At 36.5% G+C, this 8,354-nt stretch overlaps 1 long non-coding RNA gene across 1 annotated transcript in view; it reads right to left on the reverse strand.

Moving 5' to 3' along the window:
* Nucleotides 1–6,410: 6,410 nt before the first annotated feature.
* LOC111085153 overlaps nt 6,411–8,354 on the reverse strand; it is a 14,462-nt gene continuing 12,518 nt past the window's right edge. Inside the window, exon 3 of the long non-coding RNA XR_002609993.1 lies at nt 6,411–6,420. This is a non-coding gene — a long non-coding RNA (uncharacterized LOC111085153). The remainder of the gene's footprint in view (nt 6,421–8,354) is intronic.

An 8,354-nucleotide genomic window follows, 5' to 3' on the forward strand; every position in this document is an offset into this window, starting at 1 on the left:
CATTGGAGAGTTTTGCTGCAACTTAGACTTTAGAGGAACATCCATGAAAAACATACAGGAGATTAGCATCATTCAAGGAATTTCAATATCAAATAAACTCAAACATATTCATAAGTAAATATAGAACATTAGGTTGCAATCAATATTAGAGCTGTTCTACAACAGTTACAAGGAAGTAGTTTACATCACAAAAAATACAGCCAGTGATCCTAATATTTCCCTTTGTGAACATGGGCATTCATTTAAACATTATAAAGGATAAGAAACAACAATAAATAGGACTTTTTAAAATCTAAGCTAGTTTTTACAAAGAAATATGACTGTTAAGATTTTATCATAAGTAAGTGTGAAACATAAAGATGAGTCTATAACAGTGTTTGGATGTTTTTGTGCTGCAAGAGTGGGAGATGAGGCCAAAATAAAAAAGTAGAATCATAGCATTTTGGTTCATCATACAGTACACCGGACAATGGTTATTTAATACTGGCTTTAAATTTCAACAACATATTGATCCAAAATAAACTGAGGTGTTTAAAGGGGAAGGAAAGAGTTAGTGATATAAATGCTATTAAATCATCAAGCCAAAGTTCCAATGCTAATCCAATGAACTTTTTAGTAGCTATAAAGTAATTTTACAAAAGCCAACTAATTTATGACAAAACTGAAATAGTAAACAGCAAAAATGAAAAACAAAAATACCAGTTAACAGTTATGTCCCAAAGAAAAAAATAGTGGTGGCATCCATGTCTGATTGATGTTGTCAGTTAGGTAAGACTAGTGGAAGACTTTTTAGATATTGATTATTCGGTTCAGTATGTTTCAAGTTGAAATTATTGTACCTAATATCATAGTACTGAATATAATATACATGTAGTGTGAAAACAGTGCAACACATTTCTTTTAAGTAATTGTATAGGTCTGCTTAATTACAAGAGATCCAGTCCAGATACTGACTACGAAATAATGCTATATTTCTGAGTACCTGAGATTTGAGGATGAATGAAATAAAGTGACATGACACAAAATGAACAATATATTTATGTCACATAAACACATTGTGTAATTGCTTCTCATTTATGATGTTGGATAGACAATCACTTCATCTGTAACTTCTATATTCAGCTATTCAAACTGAATCCATGTATGAAACTAAATCCAATGTTCCATAGTTAGCAAGAAACTTTGCATTTACCCAACATGATTAGTGCTACCCCTACCAAAAGTTATTCTTATTCACATTATTCAAACATGTGTGAGATCTAAAATAAGTAATCACTAACAGAAATGGGCTGAAAAAAAATTATATATCAATATATTGAGACCACTTCTGCCATAGTGACAACAAGCCATACAGTAGGAGATTCCACTAGTGTATGGATGTCACAATTAGCACCTTGAGAACCCTGGTAAGAGAAACTGATGGAGTCACATCTAGCATGGGTGGTCCTATGCAGCAAGGTAACGTGCAACCAGCAATGCTTAAGGAATATAGCACAGATGTGTGTAACCTATGGCACTTGTGCTTTTTCTGAGGCAAACTGTCAGCAAGAGAAGTATTCATCTAATCTAACTGAGTGGCAAGAACTGTATGAAGAATATCACATAATCCATTCTAGATCTTTTTCAGTACACCTGTAAAGGCATATAACTTCATGGAGAATTGTGTTTTGGCAGTATTTCAACTTAGTGTCTACAATCCAGATGTTCAACAAATAGACCTGGTTTTGCCATTCAACAAGACAATCAGTATGTGTTACCATGTTATAAGCCAGGGAATAATGTATAAGAAATCATTCCCCTGCAAATGTGTTATCCATTGTTTTTTTAAGTTTGTCGACCACTGCAGTGACACATGGTCCACTCATACATTGAACTTTCTACCATACAAGTAGTGCCAAAAGTGTGTGATGAAGACTATTACTGCAAGTAGTTTTTTATTTGTTGTACAGTATCTGCGTTAAGAAGCCGTATATGTATGACTTGAAAACAATTGCATGTTCTACTTCATCATGCAATTGCAACAACATTACTCCAATTTTACTATCCTTAGTGTTTAGCAGGTACTTGAAATCTTAACATGGATATGCCAACACGGGGCAGGGGGGCTTATACTAAAACACATTAGGGACTGGAATACTTGTTCACATTCCTCATTCCATCTGAAGTGAATCTCCCCCATTAGTAAGAGCTGATAATGATAAGGTAATCTTGGAGAAATTGGCCACAAGTTGTCAGTAATATGATGGAGAACCAAGGTAATCTTGAATGTCTCATTTGATCACAGATTAAAGCCAATCATATATTACTACTATTTAAGCAGGATGCATGGAGATTCCTTCTCTACCCACAATATAACCAAGAAATTCTACTTCTTTGAGCATGAATACACATTTCAGCTTCATGCCTACTTTTTCAGGTTCTCAACTGCAGACTTAAAGGTGTGACCAAACATCAAGATATCCTTGAGTTCATTCACTCACTTCTCCCATTACAGCTCCTTCAATGTAACTCCACTAGCCTCTCAAAAGTATCGGGCATTTTACAGGCCAAACAGCATGATGAAAAACAGAAACAACTCATTTCTATTGCTGAAAGCAGTCTTAGGTCTGCCCTTGTCATCCACCTTGGCTTGCCAATATCTAGATTCCAAATCTAACATTGAATATATGGGCTCCTTCCAATGCACCCAGACATTCATCTGTTCCTGGTAATGGAAAGGCATTAATGTGAGTAATTGCATTCACCCCTCTAAAGTCCATGCAGAACCTGGGTGTACCATCTTTCTTCCTCACAATCACTAACAGATATGACCAAGCACTTTCTATCCTTTAACATGTGTTACATTTCAATGATGGCTACATCCATAGTATTCCAAGGAATCCTGTATTATGTGCAGTGCACAGGGGCCCACCAAGCCCTAATCTAATTAACTTTAAAAAGTCTGCTAGTGAACAGTGGCAAACTGAGAACATCAAATTTTTCAGAAAGACTGTGATGTCAGCAACTACTGTTCTGCCAGTCATCTTTTGAACATGCTCTGACCTGGCTCCGTGACCAATCTATCCCACACAAGGGCCCACAACAAAGTTTGGCCACTGCTGGAATGATCAGTTATGTAACTACATGCTGGGATAGTCATTGGCATGGTAAGTAAAGTAGAAGTAACTGATGCTAACAATAAATACTAGAGTTGTAGCTGTCATGCTGTATACAAAACAAATAGTGGACACCCACAGATCTAAGATTGCTAGGTGAGGACTGTGCAGACAATACAGATTTAATGCAGCAGCGTCTCAGTGACCAACTGGGTCAAACAGTCACAGATCACAGAGATACAGGTTGATGCACATACAATTAGAAACCTATATATGGTAAGCACAGAATCATCCATAATTGCAGAACAACACTAGATTTCATCCCCCTTGGATAGATAATAACTGCCTGAGGTAATGCTACTTGGTTTCTGAATAAAAAACAGCCTATTTCATGTCTGAGTTCTATAACCATGGCACAGATGCATTTAGCTTTGTACACTCATGTGTATAAGGGTACTGTACTTCCTTTCTGACATACACTCGGGCAGTTCACTGTTCCTGCGGTTGATCTACCTTGACATCACATAACTCTGCCAAGTACATCCATTCCAAGAATATGGATATCAGAACCAAAATCGGTGATGACTACTTTCATTCTGTAAGGGAAACCTCAATATAGTTGGAACATAATCTCTCCATTCACATCAAATTTATCTTCATTCCACAAAACAAAGTTATTGTCAATTAGCACAAGTGTTGGTTTTGCTCAGAGAGACTGGTGTACTGTGGATTTACCAGCATTCTGGCTGCTCATATATCAACCAGAAAATCTATCTCTCGCCCTTGTACTTTAACAGGCACACACCAAGACCCGACCAGCCCTGAGACAATTGGGCTGACCACCATACTTTTTAGTACAAGTTGTTTCCTGGAGTTGAAGCAATAGTATTCACTGTCTGCTGTTGGCTCTCCTACACTGTTGGTTGAAGCTGATAGCCTTGTCTACCATTGCTGGTCTGCAACATATGGGCAGTTCATTAGAATGTACTCTAATGTTTCATGGGAGGACCTTCATAGTATTGGTCATTCACTGGATACCAGTGTGTTTGCATCAAGCCCCCATGAGTGCCTGGGTATGATTATATGTCCAAAGTTGTTGTTTTTTGTTGTTAAGCACAAAGCTACAGAAAGGGTTATCTGTGATCTGCCCACCACGGGTATCGAAACCCGGTTTCTAGCAGTATAACTCCATAGACATACTGCTGTGCCATTGGAGTGCATGTCCAAAGTAAATTCACTGCAGCTGTCACTACAGTCTTCTAACTCTCTTTCAACTTGTTCAAAGTTATCACTTCATGTCAAATTGTGACAGAAACTACCTCAATAAGAGTGAGAAGGTCTTTCACACCTAAGTGATACCACATCACCACACTAGGTAACCTTTCCACAAACTTGTCAATAAGGATATCCCTATAACGTGTTAAGTCCATTGTTGGGTAAGCCATATCATGTAAATGTCACAGACCACCCCCATAATCTGTCAAGATTTGAATTTGGCCCAATGGATTGCCATATTTTACACCAGGTCGAACCTCTGGTGTAACTCTGGAATTACTTATCTTGGAGTTTCACACTTGCTTCTCATTCAAGTACACGGTGGAGTCTAAGGCTGTACCATCTAGACTCAGAATCAGATATTGTACAACTGTTCCAGAGTCCAACCATTTTAGTCAGTTACAAGCCTGAATAATTTTAGAAAATGGTCAAAATCCTCCTTTGGTATACCATTGAAGGTTGAAGAATTGTTCTGTTTCACCTCACTCATGGAGATCCATGATTGTGACCAGATGCTCTCCTTCATGATTTCTTTGTCATCACCTGACTTAGATAATCTGAACGTCATGGGCACAGCATTGTAAGTGCAACCAGGTACACTAACACTGAAGATGGAGATCCCTGCTCAAAAATGGTAAGCGTTTTTGACGTCTATCTTGCTATAGCTGACAACTCAGGCAGAAGAGCTGCTGATGTCTGGTGCTCTCAGAATGGTTTTCCATGCTCCGTTCATGAGAATCAATCTAATTGTAAAGGAAAAATGGGTGATTGGGGATCATTACAGTGTCAATCTTATGAGTCTGAGACTAAGTGGGGCAGTTTTTATAAGATTTTCAGATTTATGTCAGCTAGAGTAATTCAATCCTGGCTTTGCTCGAAGCTGCCCACGAAAATTGGAGAGATTGAAGGCACCCTTTGTGTATGATATTCATCAACAAAAGCTACCACATCAGCAGGTGAGATAGTGGACACCAAATGGGCTACGGGGAAGTGGTGAGCCTCTACAAGTCGGAGGAGCCTGAAGTCATGCTGCCAAAGGTACCCCTTTCATTCACAGCATCAAGAAAAGTTTCATATTCCAGATCAAGTTTTTACTCTTTTATTTAACTTTAACTATTGTGACTTACAAATCATCAGCTTCACTTGGTTTAGTTAAAATAGTATACCACTAACAACATGAAGTTAAAAATTGTGAATACTGAGTTTTGACATTCAGGTACTCTGATGTTGAGGAGATAAACCCAAGTTCTCAAAATATTCAAGTTCACGACTGTTAATCAAAGAATATAATAAACACAGGCAGTAGAGAAAAACAAGAAAACACAGGTGTAATTTTAAACAAAATTCTTTATTATATAAATAATAGTGTTATGCCACCTAAACTGGCTAGGCTTCTTTTCCTGTATCATCTGGCTGTTGAGGTTGATAAGAGAGTTGAAAGAAAGCTACAAAAAGGCCAAGAGCAAGAAACAAAATTATAAAAATACCTGACTTGAATATTGTAGTGAAACAAAAACTCGGTTATCCTGCAAGTCCACGTGTTACATATTTCAACCAATATTCAACACATAATCTTAAGCCAAACCAGATGTACAGATTTCTGTATTGCCTGTTTGACTACACTCCAGCTATTCCATACAGAAACATATACATGCTAACTAGCTTGGGACAGTATGAAGCCTTTACCTGTCAAAAAGAATTAGCAGATGTTTACAACCTTGAAACATCCAGTCAATGAGAATGTCATAACTACATGCAAAAACTGTATAGAAATTTAGAAAAGAAATTACCTGAATAAAGATATGTTCTGTAATAGTTATATGGAAGGTGAAATTCATGACTGCTTCATTCGTTACAAATTCATGTTTGTAGCCATGTACAAAGGTCTTTGGTTTCTTTCTGGATAATTGGATTTCAATTACCAGAGATTAGTTTTTACACTGAAGTGAACATGGTGAAGAAAGACTTATGTTTTTCTATATATAATTTGTCTGGCTGACTGGGCTATAGGAAGGAAAGCTTTGTTAACAGCTATGTTCCTTGATACTAACTGAACAGTGATCAAACATAGTAGTTAACTCCTGGTTATTTCAACAACATGTCATTTGTTTATATACACTCGATAAAGGCTAAGTTAAAAGGTTACTAGAAAAATACTTCAGTGATCTTGTATACTTCAAGTATAAGTAAAAGATAAAGGTTCATTTTGAAGAATATATGGTATGAAGATATACTACACGTTTCCTGTGCAATTATTGAACATAAGGTTTTCCTTTTCAAAATGTTCAAGCATACATATTTATATAGTTTTATCTATCGAACTTGTTCAAAGAAGTAGCTAAATTCCTTTCACACTTGCTACCTATTCTTCTAAATCATTAATTTGTGGTATTACATGCAATTTTTCGTGGGAAATATTCTGTAAGGTTAAACATACTATGTAAAGTGGACAATATTATTTTACACTGGTAGCACAGGCGATACATTGAGGATACATCGTCCCTTATTTTTCGATGGGAATTATCAATAGTCACGTGAATAGAGTATGAACCTTGAAAAAACATATTTTCTGGTGTATATAATGTTATTTTTTCTAATTCTGGAATAGGTTCTTTTCTTCCACGCAGATATATTTGGAAACACCACTAAAGGTATCCTCCTTCATAAATACATTTTATTTCTGTATTGAATAAAGCTTGTTTCGCTTGATTTTCTTTGTCTTCGGTCTTTTTCTTTGCTCATAACTCACTTTAAGAAGAGGATTCAGATTTACTTCATAATACATTTTCTGCAAAACTTATTATTGTGCAGATCCTACCCAATTTCTCATAATGAAGACTAGTGCACCTGAAGATGCCATATATATAATGCGGTGTTTTTAATTTTATTATAATCTTGATTTAAAGCAGATTCGCTAACCAAACTTGAATGTTCTTAAAAAGTAGTACACGTCCAAAAACTGTTTTTTGTTAATATGTGTTTAGTATTTTGTATTATATTATAAATTAAAATCTGATTATATAAATATATGTGTTTTATTAAACCTTAATATTTGGCAGTGTATTTGTTGCTTTCTTTTTTTATCAACTTGAAAGGCACCTAATTCGATATAGAAGCTAAGTGGGCATGTCAGAAACCCCAATATCGAGGCATAGCTATCCCTAATACAGAACTGCTAACTAGAGGGAGGGCAGCCAGCAGCAACCAACATTTACGTAACTACTTTTAACCGTATGGCGGTCCTAACTGTCAAAACTGTAATAACCCACAAATAAAAGTGCAGAAGTTGTTTAGCGGCATACCATATTTCAAATTTTGTACCTTCCAACGCGCAATCTGGTATAGTTAACCTTTAAGCTGTGCCCTTCCATCGAACCTTAGTTCATTAAAGTTTAACTTCATGTAGTAAGACCGATTTACATATAATATAAATCTGTGGTTAAGACTTATCGTTTTCAGTCGGAGGAAAACTACGTTGGATGGGGTGTCTTGGGTTCCTTATCTTAGGAAAAACATCGAATTGTTGGAAAGTGTTCAGAGAAGGGTGACTAGAACTGTGCCTGGAATGGATGGGTTTTCATACGAGGAGAGGCTGAAATCTCTCAAAATTGTGTTTGGTATTTTGTATTATATTATAAATTAAAACTTGATTACATAAATATATGTGTTCGTTATTGAACCTTAATATTTGACAGTGTATTTGTTGCTTTGTTAGAGGGGATTTGATTGAGGTATTTAAGACTGTAAAGGTAATTGAGAGTTTCATGGATTATCTTTTTTCATATTTAACAGTGAGAACAGTAGGAGTAGGGGACACAAATATAAATTTTGGCAAGGTAGGAGTCATCTTCAGCTAAGACAGTGTTACGACAGCGGAAAGCACGCGACGCTGGGAGCATGCGCGCTGGAGTTTCTAGAAGGATCATGACTTATCGAGGAACTCCGCGAATATCCGAATGTTTGCCAGGCGCCCTCTTTTTTTGG

This window comes from Limulus polyphemus, unplaced genomic scaffold (assembly GCF_000517525.1).
Source record: "Limulus polyphemus unplaced genomic scaffold, Limulus_polyphemus-2.1.2 Scaffold254, whole genome shotgun sequence".
Classification (NCBI taxonomy): domain Eukaryota; kingdom Metazoa; phylum Arthropoda; class Merostomata; order Xiphosura; family Limulidae; genus Limulus; species Limulus polyphemus.